The following is a 17,141-nucleotide window of genomic DNA, read 5'->3' on the forward strand; positions in this document are numbered from 1 at the left end:
TAGTCTTTATTTTAAAGTCTACTTTGTCTGTTATGAGAATTGCTACACCAGCTTTCTTTTGATTTCCATTTGCATGGAATAAATTTTTCCATCCCCTCACTTTCAGTCTGTATGTGTCCCTAGGTCTGAAGTGGGTCTCTTGTAGACAGCATATATACAGATCTTGTTTTTGCATCCATCAGTCCAATCTATGTCTTTTGGTTGGAACATTTAATCCATTTATATTTAAGGTAATTATTGACATGTATGTTTCTATTATCATTTTCTTAATTGTTTTCAGTTTGTTATTGTAGGTCTTTTCCTTCTCTTGTGTTTCCTACCTAGAGAAGTTCCTTTAGCATTTGTTGTAAAGCTGGTAGGTGGTGCTGAATTCTCTTAATTTTTGCTTGTCTGTAAAGGTTTTAATTTCTCCATCATATCTGAATGAGTTCCTTGCTGGGTAGAGTAATCTTTGTTGTAGATTTTCCCCTTTCATCACTTTAAATACGTTCTGCCACTCTCTTCTGGCTTGCAGAGTTTCTGTTGAAAGATCAGCTGTTAACCTTATGCAGATTCCCTTGTATGGTATTTTTTGTTTTTCCCTCAGTGCTTTTAATATTTTTCTTTGTATTTAATTTTTGATAGTTTGATTAATATTTGTCTTGGCATGTTTCTCCTTGGATTTATCCTGTGTGGGACCCTCTGTGCTTCCTGGACTTGATTGACTATTTCCTTTCCCATATTAGGGAAGTTTTCAACTATAATCTCTTCATATATTTTCTCAGTTACTTTCTTTTCCTCTTCTTCTTGGACCCCTATAATTCGAATGTTTGTGCATTTCATGTTGTCCCAGAGGTCTCTGAGATTGTCCTCAATTCTTTTCATTCTTTTTTCTTTATTCTGCTCTGTGGTAGTGATTTCCCCTAGTTTATCTTCCAGGTCATTTATCCGTTCTTCTGCCTCAGTTATTCTGCTATTGATTCCTTCTGGAGAATTTTTTATTTCATTTTTTGTATTGTTCATCATTGTTTGTTTGCTCTTTAGTTCTTCTAGGTCCTTGTGAAACATTTCTTGTATTTCCTCCATTCTATTTCCAAGATTTTGGATCATCTTTACTATAATTACTCTGAATTATTTTCCAGGTAGACTGCCTATTTCCTCTTCATTTGTTTGGTCTGGAGGGTTTTTACCTTGCTCCTTCATCTGCTGTGTATCTCTGAGTCTTCTCATTTTGCTTAACTTACTGTGTTTGGGGTCTCCTTTTTGCATGCTGCAGGTTCATAGTTCCCATTGTTTTTATGTCTTGTCCCAATAAGTAATGTTGGTTCAGTGGGTTGTGTAGGCTTCCTGCTGGTGGGAACTGGTGCCTGTGTTTGGTGGATGAGGCTGGATATTGTCTTGATGGTGGGCAGGACCACATCCAGTGGTGTGTTTTGGGGCTGTCTGTTCACTTAGTATGAGGCAGCGTCTCTGCTAATGGGTGGGGTTGTGTTCCTATCTTGCTAGTTTTTTGGCATGGGGAGTTCAGCACTGGAGCTTACTGGTCATTGAATGGAGCTGGGTCTTAGTTTGAGATGGCGACCTCTGGGAGAGTTCTCATCAGTTGATATTACATGGGGCCAGGAGGTCTCTAGTGGTCCAATGACCTGAACTCGGCTCTCCCAGTGGCTCAGGCCTGATCCCCAGCCAGAGCACCAAGACCCTGTCAGCCAAACCACTCAGAAGAAAAGAGAGAAAAAGAAAGAAAGGAAGAAAAAATAAAGTTATTTAAATTTAAAAAATTATAAAAAATTAGAAAGTAATTTAAAAAAGAAAAAAAGAAGAGAACAACCAAACCCCCAAAAAAGCACTAAAATTACACTAAAAAAAAAAAAAAAAAAAAAAAAAAGGACAGACAGAACCTTAAGGCTAATAGCAAATACAAAGCTATACATACAAAATCACACAATGAAGCATACACATACATTCACACAAAAAGATAAAAAGGAAAACTATGTATATATTAAGAAAATGGAAGAGCACAACCAAATCTATAAACAAATCTACCAATGATAGTAAGCTCTAAATAGTACACTAAGATAAACATAAAACCAGAAACAAATTAGATGCAGAAAGAAAACTGCAAGTCTACTGTTGCTCCTAAAGTCCACTGCCTCAATTTTGGGATGATTTGTTCTCTATTCAGGTATTTCAGAGATGCAGGGTATATCAAGTTGATTGTGAAGATTTAATCTGCTGCTCCTGAGACTGCTGGGAAGAATTTCCCTTCCTCCTTTTTGTTCACACAGCTCCTGGGGTTCAGGTTTGGATATTGCCCTACATATGCATGTAGGTAGCCTGAGGGTTTCTGTTCCCCACCTAGACAGGACAAGGTTAAAATAGCAGCTGTTTAGGGTGCTCTGGGTCCCTCAGTCTGGGGGGAGGGAGGGGTACAGGATGCAGGGTGAGCTTGCATTGGCAGAGGTCGGCATGACGTTGTAACAGCCTGAGGCGCCCCGTGTATTTTCCAGGGGAAGTTGTCCCTGGCTCGTGGGACCCTGTCAGTGGCGGGCTGCACAGCCTCCTGGGATGGGTGGTTTTGATAGTGACCTGTGCTTGCACACAGGCTTATTGGTGGCTGCAGCAGCAGCCTTAGCATTTCATGCCTGTCTCTGGTGTCCACACTGATAGCCGCAGCTTACACCTATCTCTGGAGCTCATTTAGGTGCTGCTCTCAATCCCGTCTCCTTGTGTACCCTGAAACAATTGTCTCTTGCCTCTGAGGCAGCTCCAGACTTTTCCCCAAACTGTCTCCTGGCTAACTGTGGTGCACTAGCCCCCTTCAGGCTGTGTTAATGTAGCCAATCTCAGTCATCTCCCTGGGGTCTTATCTCTGAAGCCCAAGCCTCAGCTCCCAGTCCACACCTGTCCTGAACGGTGAGAAGACAAGCCTCTCAGGCTGGTGAGTGCTGGTCACTATTGATCTTCTGTGTTGGAATCTCTCTGCTTTGCCCTCTGCACCCCTGTTGCTGTGCTTTCCTCCCTGGCTCTGAAGCTTCCCACCCTGCCCATCCCCTGTCTCCACCAGTGAAGGGGATTCTTAGTGTGTGAGAACTTTTCCTCCTTCACAGCTCCCTCCCAGAGTGTCAGGTCCCATCCCTCTTCTTTTGTCTATGTTTTTCCTTTCTTCTTTTGCCCTATCCAGATACGTGGGGAGCTTCTTGCCTTTTGGGAAGTCTGAGGTCTTCTGCCAGTGTCCAGTAGGTGTTTTGTAGGAGTTTTTCCACATGTAGATGTATTTTTGATGTATTTGTGGGGAGGAAGGTGATCTCCACATCTTACTCCTCTGCCATCTTGAAGGTGTCTCAGTCCTAAAGTTTTACTTTAACTGCTTTACATCTTTATTGAGGTCCATCTACATTCTGCTAGAGCCTCATTTTAAATGTACTTGGGGAAATTTCTGAGATTTGGTAGTTTCTTAGTGAATTTATTAGTAAAAAAGCTGTTCAAGTTCAGATTTCAGATAGCCTTTGACCTTTCTTAATAAAATTTAGCTATTTCTCAAAACAAACTTTAAGGAAATTTTTAACGCCACAGGCCAGTTTTAATAAGTAGGCCAGTTATTTCCAGAGAACTAAGAAGTTGATTTGCATGTGTGAAAACTATTGATGTTCATATACACTATGAGATTAGAGTGAGAACAGATTAAAAAAACAGATACAAAACAATATGCTTAGTCTGCAATTTTAATTAAACTGGGTTTTTCTTACTTTATATACCTTACTTACTGAGTCCAAAGAGTAAGAAAAACAGCAAAAATATGTCTATATTTTTATTATTATATGTTTATTATTTTAAGGCCAAGCCATCCTTGCATTTTATTTTAATACATTGAGTTAAATAACTTATTCAATAGATGGGTGAATAAATTAAAAAAAAAATATTTTGTTGCATTTTAACCTCTTAGGTATATGGGCACTATCTTGAATTGCAGTGTCCTGTGCAGTGCTTCTGCACACAGACTGCTGAACTGAGGTGTTGAGCACAGCTATTTTGTATGAGAAATTCTGGTCTGAAGCACCAGGTACAAGGCCTCTGAACATTGCACCCTATAAACAAGTGAAAATAGACTAAGCACAAAGGAAAAAATAAAAGTGTTCTAGATTTTGGGCATTACAATAGAGACAAGATTGCAGAGTAGAAGGACTTGAGCTCACCTTCTCTCATGAAAACACCAAAATCACAACTAACTGCTGAACAACCATTGACATAAAAGACTGGAACCTACCAAAAAGATATTCTACATCCAAAGACAAAGAAGCCACAACAAGATGGTAGGAAGGGCACTTTCATGATATAATTGAATCCCATACCCACTGGGTGGGTAACCCACAAACTGGAAAATAATTATATCACAGAGGTTCTCCCACAAGAGTGAGAGTTCTGAACCCCACGTCAGGCTCCCCAGCCTGGGAGTCTGGCATCAGGAGGAGGAGCTCCCATAGCATTTGGCTTTGAAAGCCAGCAGGGCTTGAGTGCAGGAGCTGCACAGGACAGAGGGAAACAGAGACTCTATTCTTGGAGGGTGCACACAAGTTTTCACATGCACTGGGACCCACAACAAAGCAGTGACTCCATAGTAGCCTAAGCCAGACTTACCTGTGGGTCTTGGAGGGTCTCCTGGGGAGGCAGAGGTTGGCTGTGGCTCACTGTGGGGACAAGGACAATTGTGGCAGAGGCTCCAGGGAATATCCATTGGTGTAAGCTTTCCAAGAGGTCGCCATTTTGGCACCAAGACCTGGCTGCACCCAACAGCCTGCAGGCTTCAGTTCTCACATACCTCAGGCCAAACAACAAACAGGGTGGGAACACAGCACCATGCATCAGCAGACAGACTGCCTAAAGTTGTCCTGAGTGCACAGCCACCTCTAAGCACACCACTTGACACAGCCCAGCCCAAAAGAGAGATAAGACACAGCTCCACCCACCAGTGGGCAGCTACCAGTCTCTCTCACCAGGAAGCCTGCCCAAGCCCCTGGACCAACCTCATCCACCAAGGGACAGACACCAGAAGCAAGAGAAACTACAAACCTTCAGCCTGAGAAACAGAGACCACAAACACAGAAAGTTAGATAAAGTGAGATGTCAGAGAAATATGTTCTAGACAAAGGAACAAGATAAAACTCCAGAAGAACAACTAAGTGTACTGGAGATAGGCAATCTGCCTGAAAAAGAGTCCAGAGTAATGATAGTAAAGATGATTCAAGATCTCAGAAAAAGAATGGAGGCACACATTGAGAAGATATAAGAAATATTTAATGAAAAGCCAGAAGATTTAAAGAACAAACAGAGAAGAACAATACAATAATTGAAATGAAAAATACACTAGAAGGAATAAATAGCAGAATAAATGAGGCAGAAGAACGAATAAGTGAGCTGGAAGACAGATTGGTGAAAATCACTGCTGTGGAACAGAATAAAGAAAAAAAGAATGAAAAGAAATGAGAACAGCCTAAGTGATCTCTGGGACAACATTAAATGCTCCAACATTTGCATTTTAGAGGTTCCAGAAGGAGAAGAGAAAGGGCCTGAGAAAATATTTGAAGAGTTAATAGCCAAAAACTTCCTTAACTTGGGAAAAGAAACACTCATTGAAGTCCAGGAAGCACAGAGAGTCCCATACAGGATAAACCCAAGGAGGAACACATCAAGGCACATATTAATCAAATTGACAAAAATTAAAGACAAAGAGAAAATATTAAAAGCAACAAGGGAAAAGCAATAAATAACATACAAGGGAATTTCCATAAGGTTATCAGCTGATTTTTCAGCAGAAACTCTGCATGCCAGAAGGGAATGGCATGATATATTTAAAGTGATGAAAGGGAAGAACCTACAACCAAGAATACTCTAGCTAGCAAGGCTCTTGTTCAGACTTGACAGAAATCACAAGCTTTACAGACAAGCAAAATAAAAGAGAATTCAACACCACCAAATCAGCTTTGCAACAAATGGTAAAGAAACATCTCTAGGTGGAAAAGAAAAGTCCACAACTAGAAACAAGAAAATTACAAATGGGAAAGCTCACAACTAAAGACAAACATACAGTAAAGGTAGGAAATTATCCACACACAAGCATATCAAAACTGGCAATTGTGAGAAGAGGAGAGTACAAATGCAGGATATTGAAAATGTATTTGAAATTAAGAGACCAGCAACTTAAAAAAAATCTTTAACATCTTAGGTTTCAAACCTGAAAGAATTTCAAGGAAGATAGAAGAATGAGGAGAAATTAAAAGGGAATGGAGAAAAATGGGTTAAATAGAGTATTTGAACTGGAAATATATTAATTATGGCTAGGCATCATGAGAATGACATAATTGACACCAAAAGGCAGAATTTAGAGCTGTTACAATCAAACCAAGCAAACTTGCTTGTTGTAATTGTATTTTTCTTTACTGGAGACAAAATCTCTCATTCCCCAATTTAATATAAATCTTAAATTGAGAGACACAGTATTTGCAAGTAATATAAACCCAAGATGAATTATTAACTCAGTTACTTTACTGCAAGAAGTATTTTGAAAGAGTATTTTAAATAGGACAACTAAGGAAGAGGGCCCATAAAAACAAATATTATTCTGTAATATGTTCACAGAGACAAGGTGTAGAAAGGGTGAAATTAACTTTGTGATGTCACAGTTTTTGCTAGCACCAGCCTGAAACACAAACCTGTTATTGTATTTAGTACCCTGCTCTTTTCCTATGAGTTTTTTTTTCTCATTTAAGAATTTGTGTTAAAATACCTGTATACCCATCTTCCTGCATGTCTCCTGCTGTAGAACAACAAACTAATAATAAATTCCAGGTTTACCTAGAAATCAAAAAACATTTAGACTGCATTCAAGTGCCTATATGATTTAACTATAGATGTGTTTCCATTTCCAGTTAAGAGTATACATTCTCTGAGATTCAGTGGGAAAAGATTGAGTTTCTGTTAGGTCCATTCAGAACCTTTTTGTTTACTGTGATCTACCCCACTGTGCCATGGACCACCATTCGTATTTTTCTGCTCATCACCTAAATTCCTGGATGGACCCCTCAAAATAAAAACTTTCCATCATCTACTCATGAGTGACCTCTATTTCATGGAATTGTTGTGAGGATTAAGAAAGACACAAAGATAGATCTCTAATCCAGCACTGAGCACAGGATTAGTGACAATTACCTCTAATTTTGCTCTTTTATTTTTCTCCCTAGTTCTCCTTCTCTGTGTGAGAATAATTCTCTCTAATTAATATTGTGAAAATCTCCACATATTCAGTAAATCATCCTTTATCAAATAGTTTAGTCTAGTTTAGTTTAGATCAAAATTTTTAACTTCCCCCAGCAGATATGTTCTCAAATCTGAGATACTGATACAGTAAAGGGACTCCATCAGCACAGAACTCAACAATGTTGCATATTTGAAAGTAGTTAGGAGAGTGGATCTTGAGAGTTCTCATTTGGAGAAAAACAAAACTTTTGTAATTATGTATGGGGATGAATGTTAACTGAACTTATTGTTGTGATCATTTTGCAATACATACAAATATTGAATCCTTACATTGTACACTTAAAACTAATATAATGTTACTTTCATTATACCTCAATTTAAGAAAGAATTCATGAAGTAATTAGCCCTGGGTCTTGTCCAGTGAAATTTACCATTAATGATAAAGAAATCTTAGAATATTTAGTTCTAAGTTACAAAGAGAGACATTTACAACAGAAAATCTTTCCCTAGTATAATATTTATTCTGAGAAACACAGCAAAGTAAAATTTATGATGAAGTGACTGCTGATTTCAACAATTTTATTTATTAGATCATTTGTTTCCAGTTTACTGCTAGGTTTTAAAAGATGTCTCCAAAGTGAAAAAAAGGGGAGAATGCCTATCCATGGACTAAGGACTCTGCTATTTGTTCTGACACAGTGAGCAGAGATCCAAGTATGTGGAAGCCAAAGAAAAGTGTAGGTGTGGGGATAAAAAAGAGAGGGAGAGAGAGAACTCAACAGCATTTGGCATCAGAAGTACCCAGATGACTACTGATGACTAAATAATAGTCATGGTATTGGGGAGTGTAAGGAGGAGTAGAAAATGGGAATAAGCTCAAGAAGTCCAAACCCCACATTGGTGTGCACATTCCCAATCTAGTTTACCTTCAGGCCACTGCATCTACGGGATTTGTGGTGTGCCTATTTATTTGCATTCCAATTGCCTGGCAGGTAATTATTGGGCTACAATAAATTTTTAAACACTGCTTTAGTTGCATCTCACAAAATTTTATATATTGGGTTTTAATTTTCATTCAGTCCAAAATAATCTCTGATTTTCCTTGTGATTTCTTCTTTGATTCTTAGTTTAAAAAAGTGTTGTTTCATGTCCAAATGTCCAACTATTTGGACATTTTCCACACTTTTTCTTTTCAGTTATTAAATTCTAGTTTAATTCCATTGTGATTTGAAATATAATTTGAAAATTTCAATATTTTAAAATATGAGGCTTGATTTGTGGCCCAGATTATGGTCCATCTTGGTAAATGTTCCATGTCATTTAAAAAAAATGATGTCTTAAATAGTTTTTTGATATAAATTAGATCTGGTGGATTAATTGTATTATTTAACTCTTCTGTATCTTACTGACTTCTGGTTCTATCAATTATTGAGGAAGGATTGTTGAAAGCTACAATAATCATTGTGGATTTCTATATTTTTTTCTTTCAGTTTTATCAGTATCTTATTTACATTGTTCAAAGTTGTTATATGATGTATTTTATTTAGAATTTTTATAGTTTCTTAACTAATTGACCTCTCTATCTTTAAGAAGTATCCCTAATTATCAGTTGTTATATTCCATAATTTGAGGTCTACTTATTATTAATTTAAGCATTCCAGCCCACTTTTAATGACTATTTTGATGGTATATCTTTTTACGTCTTTAACTATTAGCCTTTCAATATCTTTATAATTAAAATGTGGTTTTACAGACAGCATATATTCGAGTATTTCTAATACAATTTTACAAGTTCTAATTCTAATTAGACAGTTCATGTTTACATTTAACATAATTAACAATACAGTTGGATTTAAAACATAATATATTGCTATTTGTTTTCTTTTAGTTCATCTGTCCTCTTTACCTTAACTTTTTCTACCTTCTATGGATGAATTTTTATGATTTCTTTCTGTATTTTTGGTTTTTAGATAAACCTCTATGTTTTAATATTTTGGTGATTGTTTTAAGGTTTACAATAAACTTCATTAAATCATAGAGCATGCCTTCCAATATTAGTATATACTCAGTGTTGAATTCTGTTTTCTTTGAAGATTTTGTGTTTTATTTCTAGTATTCATTAAAGTTACACTTGCACAAAATTAGACTTAACACTTTCAAGTTTTATTTTTAAGTTGTTTTAAAACTATACTCAAATAAAGTTACTTCAAAGTAATTTTTAAATACTATATCATTACAATATATTTTCTAATTTTTCCACCATGAAGTGTAATCTCTCTTCCATTGAATTACAACTACATGTCATATTCAGAAGGTTTAAAAGCTGAAATAAATTATATTGATAATTGTATGAAGATAATAAAATGAGCTGAAAAATATGAGTTGAAGTAGTGAAGATGGAAACAAAAGTTGTTATATCTAGTTCCCAGTCTAAAACTTTATTTAATTGATGATTTTCTTTGGATTTTTTTTTAAATCATACTATGTATTTTAGCTATTTATCTGTTGTTCTTAATACCTCCTCTTGTCTATCCATGTGCCACCCCACACACACTTATAAGCATAATTAATGAGTTTTAATGGCTTGGAAGTTAGAGATACTAATACATTCTTCATTGTATCACATACATATCTATATCTATATTTATATATCACTGGAACCAGACAGTTATTACTTGATGTCATTCCTTCCAAGGGAAAAATGCATATTAGTTGACCTAAACAACTAAATTAAGAAGATGGAGAACTTTAGCAATTATGATTTAGATGAAAACTGTATACATTTTGTTCCCATCTTCCTATCGAATTGAAAAAATATGTAATTGTTACATATTATGCTTGTACACATATACATACATACACTTTTATTACAAAAAAAAAACTTCTAACTTTCTGCCACAGCATGTTTAATTAAGATGTTTTCTCAGCATGGTAAATAATATCTGTTATATAACTATAATTCTTGCATACGACTTTGTATCTTGCCTATGATTGATTGAAGTCTCATAATTTATTTGCCATTCAATTGTGTTTAACTGACTTTTTTGTCTTGATGTTTTCAATTAAATTCCTAAAGTGAGGAATGGAAGATAAAAATTAGAGTAAGCAACAGTCTCTCAAGATTATAAAAGCCCTTTGCAATAAAGTGCATATTACTTTTTTCAGAATTATATTCAATGAGTCATAGAATGTTTCTCTCCTTAGGGAACTAGCTTTTTCTCTGATTTAAGTGGTTATTAGAGTATCAGGTGATCATCGCTTCACATCCACAGTTCTCTTTTCATTTTATTTCACAGATAGCTTGGTTCATTCTGACATAAAAGTAGTTAACTGAACCCAAACCTGCATCTTACCCGCAAGGTAGGCATTGCTTATGGAAAATATGCAATTCCGTGTTTCTTCATAATGGAGAATTTGAGAGGATATGTATCTTCCAAGGAAATTCATTTCTTTCTGCAAACCCACCATCTTATTTACACTGGACTAATACTTATTTACAGCTGGACCAATACTTTTCCTCATTCTCAGTGTGCCCTCTTATCCAAAGCACACCAATCTTCAGTACACAACCTATTTCTTGTGTTGAATTGTGTGAGAATGGGAAGGACAAGGATGTGGGGAATGAGGCTGTGAACTGAAAGAGAGAAAGATTAGTACCAAGGTCCTTCTAAACCTATGAGTTTGCACTCCAAGATCCTATTCAAGTCACTCTTGAAAACCTTATATTTTCTACATTTGATTGCCAGACATCCAGGCAAAGTGTTTTCACATTTTTGAACTAACAGGCAGGTTGATACCAAGATGCATCAAATCTATGTGTGCTTCCAAACCACAGAAAAGTGGAGGATAAAACATAGGAGAAATCGATATAGATTGAATAAAGTATGTAAATATTACAGTACCCTGGGCATTGCCTTCTTTCCTTTAAGCCTACTCCTTATATTCCCCCTTCCCTTCTACTGCTATTGAGAAACAGGTGTTTCATGCCATCAAGAGCTCTGAATAAGTGAGTAAAAGTCATTTTCATCTTCTTAAATGAGAGTTAATACCATTTTCACCAAACCAACACCACAGACTATTAAAATTAAAAGGCAACAAAGCACATTTAAGAGTAGGAAATAGGGGAAGAAAAAAACATTTAAAATTATTGCGTTTAGGGAATCAATCTATAACACCACATGGTCAAGGCCAAATTTCTTCTTCTTTTTTAAAATTATATTACCATTTCTTCCTATGTAAAATATATACACAGAAATTTTATGAGCTGGTCTCAAATTATAACCAATACTTGATTCTATAAGGAAATATCTACTTAAGATGGAAAAGATTCAGCATCTGGAAAAAGTAGTACTGATGCCTTTCAGTCTCCTATTAAAGATGGTTACTCATGTCCATCATTATCTCAGAAATATTTCCATATTGGTATAGGCAAAAAATGGGCTATTTTCCATTTTCAAGAAGTAAACCCCACATTGTTTATGTATTATGAGTGACTCAATTCTTTGGCTGCAGTTTGTTAGATAAGGGTAGACTCTGTCGGGGACAACAGAATTTTTGTTATCAGGCTTGAGAATCGAGCATAGGCTATTGTAGCTTAAGAAACTATGTGACATTAATGCAAATTTGGGGCTCTGGATGTGTCATCTTCTGAATATTGCATGATCTGGAGTTCAAGAAAACATGTCTGAAGAGAGGAGGATAAATTAGATCATCATAGAGAAATAACTGGGTTTCTTACAGCTTTTTACTTTCATTTTCTGTTCCCTGAAAAGTGTATATATTCTTCCTTTCTTATGGTTAAAATGAGGTATCCCTAAACATTTTTAATAATCAACTACTAATGCACATTTTTAAATTATCTTTTTTGTTGTTTATTTCAAGTCGATTTCTTTTTCATATCATATTACAAAACATCACATAAAAGGATGTATCTGGCCCACCTATTACTACATGCTTATTAATGGTGGAAAATAAGGGTTCAAAAAGTAAACCATTTTGTTTATGTAGTTACTTGTTGTTTTCCAAGAAGTTTTGCATCTGATACAAGATAGAGTCTAGACTAATGTACTGGATGTATTTGTAAATGATGGAATCAGAATTCCTGGGTTTATAGGTAGTTTCTGCAATTCAACATATGCGCTTGGACTTAGAAAGTTATTTAATCTCTGTATACTTGCAAGTAAAATGGGAACATAACCATACTTACCTCCTATGGTTTTTACTAAGCTTAAGTGTGTAAATAGTTAATGCATGTAAAATATTCAGAAATTTTAGCTATTATTATTTCTATCTGATTAAATCTAAGAGAAAGTTAAGTGGTAGATAAGAAATAATTTATCAGGTATTTCTTTCTGAGAAAGAAATATAGTTACAGCTATATCAAGGATCTTGTTGCTGGTCTCTTTGAAAAGACTAATTTCCAATACTCTTCAATCTCAAGTTTATCATAAATTGTTAATGAAGTTAAGTTTTTAGTCTTACATTTCTACATTATGTTCACAACAAAATATTTTCTTGATTTTGTTAACTTTGGATCCTTCAGGTATTCTTTTTTTTTTTTTCCTTCAGGTATTCTTGATGGCTGTAATGTTCAAGTCTAACTGCCAAAATAGGTGATAATAATTAATCCTAAAACATCAACTTGTTTCAACTGAAAGTGGCTCCATGTCGTGGTGAATTTTTTTAAAAAAACTAAATTTTCTATAAAAGACACTTAGTAAATCAATTTACTGGCAGTGCAACTATCCATGTAGAGAACTGAGATTAAAGGTTAGATATGTTATCTCTTGTCACTGTTGGCAGCTTCATTCCTCACCTCTTCACCTTATGGACTGCAACACGACATTGTTGATAAACAATTTCCTCATTTCTGAAGGCTTTATATTGTGATGGCATGTCGGGTTCAGTCCTTTCAGAAAGTTAATACTTTGAAGTTGGGCTTCTACATGCTCTCTGAGTGGCATTTTTGTCTATAGCACTTTCAAGCACCCTTCTTCAACTCATCATCAGCTAACTGTTTAGCTTCCTGCTATCATGCTTTCACTTTGCCCAGTTAAACAAAACTGAGTTTTTCTTTTTTTTTATGATATCTTCAATGTGAATGACCTTATTGTTGAGAAGCTTGCCTTGTCACCTTATATTACATCCTGAAAGAAGTAAAAACTGTTGAAAATTTCAACAAATACACACTCATATATCTGTAACATGCACAAAAAGATGTGCAATTAATGAAACTCAATTATTTTAAAACTTTTAGACTGCTCTCATCATTAATGCTGTATTTCAAATTTAGAGCTATTGATTACACATAATTTGTACTTAATAATTATTCTACATATTTTGGGTTGTTAAGGGACAAGTTTCCAGGGAAGAAAGAAAAGAAAAGAAAAAAGAAAGGAAGGAAGGGACAGGACCTCCCCCATACAAGACAGCACAATCTGAAGTGGTCAAAATATATATCATTCTCAGCAGTATGTGTCTTTTCACTAGAATCTTTGATGAACACTCTTTTTCTCCACTGGTGGCTCTGATGGTGGGACCACATGTATTCTAAGTTCGCTAATTATTACTTTGATATAAACCAAGGGGCACATACCGGGGAATGTTTTCATGACCAGACCGCTTTTCAGTCCTCTCATTTGAACTCTACTTGCAGGATCTGGCCTTGCCTCACTTTTCAGAACCAAACAGAGAATTTTATGGATCTCTGTAATCAGTACTGAATTACTCTAGCTACTAATATGATGTTGATTTTATTTCTCAGTTTCGATAAATGGGCTACTGCCTCATTCCTGAGCTATTTTTTCATTGTGTCAGACCTGTTCTTATAGCTATGCATTGGCCTAGATATTTGTAGTATATATCCATTCATATAAACTCTAAAAACCCATTGACCATCCCATACTGAGGACTTTTGTTAATTATGCCAATCTCCCTCCCAAGGACTGAAGTCAACCCTACATATGATTTGATGTCTTTAATATACATGTTCAGATAGCAGGTAGTTAGAAATTTTGCTCCCTTGACCACAATTGCATGATTGACATTCTCCTTACATGCTCCATTTTACTGGAGTCAATAAATTAATGTGAAGTGGAGCTTAATCTATGACAAATAATCCAAAATTCTCTTCTTGCAGAGATGTTGCAGTAAAATGAAAGAGATAAATTAACAGACACATAATTAGATAATATAGAAAAGAGTTAAGTAAGAATTCCAAATGTGTTATGGAAAAAGTTAGGGGGGAAAAGGAAGATTAAAAATATGCCAAACTATTTGGTTTCTAGAAGGCTTCAAAGGAGTCAGTACTATTTGCATGTAACTCATCCCTTTGATTGATTGGGTTAAAATGAAGAAACTTCTAGATAAAAGAAATAAACTTTATGAAAGCATTGATAAAAGAAAAGAGAAACAAGTTTATAATAGTAAATATAGTGAGGTTGTCTGTATTTTATATATTATATGAATATTTCATTTTAAATTAAGACCTAAAATAGAAGTTGGGGGCTGATTTGTGGTTAATTTTGCATATGTCCAAGTTTAATTTGAAATCCTAGGTTAGTTGTTTTTTTCTTTTCTTCATTCATAATTGAAATCTAACATAGGACATTCCTCAAGAAATGTAGCTAAAAATAAATGTACTTGTTGAGGGAGTAGTGTGTCTCTTTGCATCCCTCATTTCTGAAAATGATGCCCTGTGACACCTGTGACTGGAATCCCTGTGGCTTCACAGAGAGGTGTTTGAGAACCATGGCTTTACTATGTGAAGGCCTTCAAATGATTCTGAATAGAACAGGTGTATGGGCAGCAGCTTTTTTTTTTTTCAATGTTCCCAGAAGAAATATGAAGAATAGAATGGGGCAGTGGCTTAGGGAAAAATCAAAGATGGTCCTGGTCCTGAAATATAGACCAATATTCCTTTTGCATATCTGCCTTTATAGTTAGGCAGAGAAGTCTATATACAATTTTCAGAAATGTAAAACAATTTTAATTACAACCTTTCACAAAGGGTGTTTACTAGAGATCTCTTAAAAATTTTGAACCCTTGAGACCAGGATTTTCAAAGCATAAAAGCATATCTGTTATTCAGTGCTGACTAATTCAATTGAAAATTGAGAAATTAGAATGCCAGCAGATCTGATGAAACTGGCTGATGTATCAGGCAATAGGCTTTATAATCATCATACATGTCTTTGTAATATCTTTATTCCCTTTGTACTACTAGAATCAAAATTCCTGATTTCATCAGTATTCCTGAATGAAAAATAATGGACTCACACATAAACATAAGTTAAAATACATGTTCAATTCACATAAAGAAGGCAATAAACACAAGCCTTGATCTTAAAATTTGTGAAGGTTGTTTGAGTAAAGAGCGTGTGAGGAAAAGCATAAGAAGGAAAAGTTGAGGTTGCTTAGTTGTAGAAACAAAGTTGGAAGGATATCATCAACAGAAAATGCATGCAGGTGGGGAAGCAACCACAGGCTTTGTACTAAGTCTAAAGTAGTCAGAAATGGAAGCCTTTCTGTTTGTCTTATTCACAAAGGGAGAAACACAACATAAACATTTCCACCAGTTATCACAAGAACACACCTAGACAAGAGGAAAGTCCTTTGTACCAGGTCTGTGTATACATAGTATGTACTATATATACTGAATATATACTACATATATACATTCTGTACATACTGTATACATATACATATAGTGCTATAATATAGATAGATGGACAGATGGATACTGAATTCATAATCCTCTAAAGTTTGCTGTGTTTAGCTGTGTACTTTGTGTTAAGTTGTTGTTACTTAATTATATGAAACATAAACCTGCTGAGAAACATCCCCAAACCAAGATAACTTCAGTATTATATTGTCACCAGTTCTTGATAGAGCAATCTGGTGTGAGCTAATTTGCTTTACAGAAACACAAATCATAAAATCAGATAGGATACATAACATGATATAGATTTCTTTTCCTGATTTCTGGAACCATATTGGCCAAATTCTATTAAAAAAAAACATTTTGATGCCCATTAAATTCAATTGATAAGTGTGAGCTTTGCATGCACATACACTTTAGGTTTCTGTAGCATTTTCAGAATCCATTTTCTATCTTCACTAAATTAACACAATCTCAAGTCATTTAATTTCTGTTAGACTCAAGTTTTTCTTGCTAAAATGAGGAAAGTAAGAGGAACAGTATCAATAATAGGTCATACTAGTAAAAATATGTTCTAGATAGTTTACATTCATTTATTGCATTTTTAATCTTCAAAACAAGTCTATGAAGTAAGTGCAATGGTTCATTTCACAATGTAGATACCAAAGTTATAGAGGGTATAATACCTCAGTTCCACCTTACTTTTTTGAAATAAAAGTCCCTTTTAACCACACAATGGTTATATAATGCAAAGGAATTATTGTCTTTTCTTCTGTAGCTTTGTTCTTAGCTCTTTAATGGCCCTTTCAGGAAGGAACGATAGAACACTGGGGCTTCTAGAACTAGCATAAGTGAGGTAAATGCCTTCTGTTCCAATAATTCATTTTATAATTTGGACCGGTTACCCTAGAGATTATCCCAAGAGACTTCTAGTCTTCAAAGTTGGAAACCTCTCAAAGTAATTAAGATGACTTTCCAGAACAGAGTAAGGGATGTCTGGTACTTTGAAAGGCAGAAGAAAGTGGATGAATCCTGGAGGAAGAAGATTCCCCAAACTGGAAGCAGTGAAGAGGGCACAGATTGAGTTCATGTCAACACATGTGTACTAAATACCAGTGACTTAAAAACATAAGCGAAAACCATTTAGGGAGCAAAGTTACCAGTGAAGTTGGCTCCTTTTAGAGCGATGCTTTAATTTTCTATTGCTGCTGTAACACGTTAGTATAAATTTAGTGTTTTAAAACAACAC

Source organism: Stenella coeruleoalba (assembly GCF_951394435.1).
Source record: "Stenella coeruleoalba genome assembly, chromosome: 4".
NCBI classification, from domain to species: domain Eukaryota; kingdom Metazoa; phylum Chordata; class Mammalia; order Artiodactyla; family Delphinidae; genus Stenella; species Stenella coeruleoalba.